This window comes from Orycteropus afer, unplaced genomic scaffold (assembly GCF_000298275.1).
Source record: "Orycteropus afer afer isolate SDZICR_OR568_19922 unplaced genomic scaffold, OryAfe1.0 scaffold00006, whole genome shotgun sequence".
NCBI classification, from domain to species: domain Eukaryota; kingdom Metazoa; phylum Chordata; class Mammalia; order Tubulidentata; family Orycteropodidae; genus Orycteropus; species Orycteropus afer.
This window is the reverse complement of record NW_006921593.1, coordinates 21175369-21176423: the sequence shown is the minus strand read 5'-3', so window position 1 is coordinate 21176423 and position 1055 is coordinate 21175369. Positions and strand designations below refer to the sequence as shown.

The following is a 1055-nucleotide window of genomic DNA, read 5'->3' as shown; positions in this document are numbered from 1 at the left end:
AGGGGGCAGAGGTCAGCGTGGCAGGACTGGGACGGGGACGGGGCCCCTGCCACAGCCCCCTGGGAACCGGGAAGAAGTCTCCAGGAATTCCCGCCTCTCAGCCCTCCCTTCTCCCACCTGCCCCAAAGGCAAAGTCGTCCCTTCCTCCCTGTTCTTTACAGCAACTAGAAAAGATTTTGAGTTGATGTTCATGTGAAAAATAGATTTTGAGATTAAAATTTTTGCAGTTTGGATACCGTTTTGTCTGTCATGTGCCTTACCACAATCCCCAAAGTTTTGTGACTGTTCACTACGTGAAGACATTCAGATTTTTGGCTCTCAAAGACATGCTTATGAATCCATTTGAAGTTATTACTGTAAGAGACACACGAGCCCTTCAGCAGTGAGGGTGTCCTGCCCGGGTGACCAGTGCATCGGGGCCAATGTGGCTATAGGTGGTGGTGGTGGCTGGTTCCATCAAGTCGAGCCCCACTCACAGTGGCCCGTGTCACGGCAGGGCTGCCCCGTGGGTGTCCTAGGAGCAGATCTCCAGGGCTCTCCAGGGGTGGGGTGATGGGTTCGAGCCACCTGCCTTCTGGTTAGCAGTAGAGCACTTAACCAGTCCACCACCATGGCTCCTGGAGTGTTGCTGTGGCAGCTGTTAAGTTTTTGTGTTTGTTGTTTTCAGAAGTAGGATTTGATTCCCGGTACGTAGCAAAGGTTGTGCAGTTAAAGTTACGCCACAAGAAGGTCCTGTTCTATTGTGATTGCTTGTTCTTAAAAAGTCCTGAAAGCAGTTCATGTTGTAAGTGCAAAATCAGCTAGTGCGGTTTGGTGATTGTCCTAGCATGGTCATCCTTGAGTGCCGCTGACAGTTTGATTGAAGGTATTGAGTATAATGATCTCTGGTGGCACAGTGGTTAAAGCACTCAGCTGCCGACTGAAAGGTTGGCAGTTCAAACCCACCAAAGGAGAAAGATGAGGCAATTTACTTTGGTAAAGATTGACAGCCTTGGAGACCCTGTGGGCAGTTCCACTCTGTCCTCTAGGGGCGCTGTGGGTCAGAATGGACTCCA

At 50.5% G+C, this 1055-nt stretch overlaps 1 protein-coding gene across 1 annotated transcript in view; it reads left to right on the top strand.

Moving 5' to 3' along the window:
- The window catches only part of TRAF3IP1 (TRAF3 interacting protein 1), a 67415-nt gene that overhangs the window by 65831 nt on the left and 529 nt on the right, over positions 1-1055 (top strand). The gene's annotated exons all lie outside the window — the stretch shown is intronic.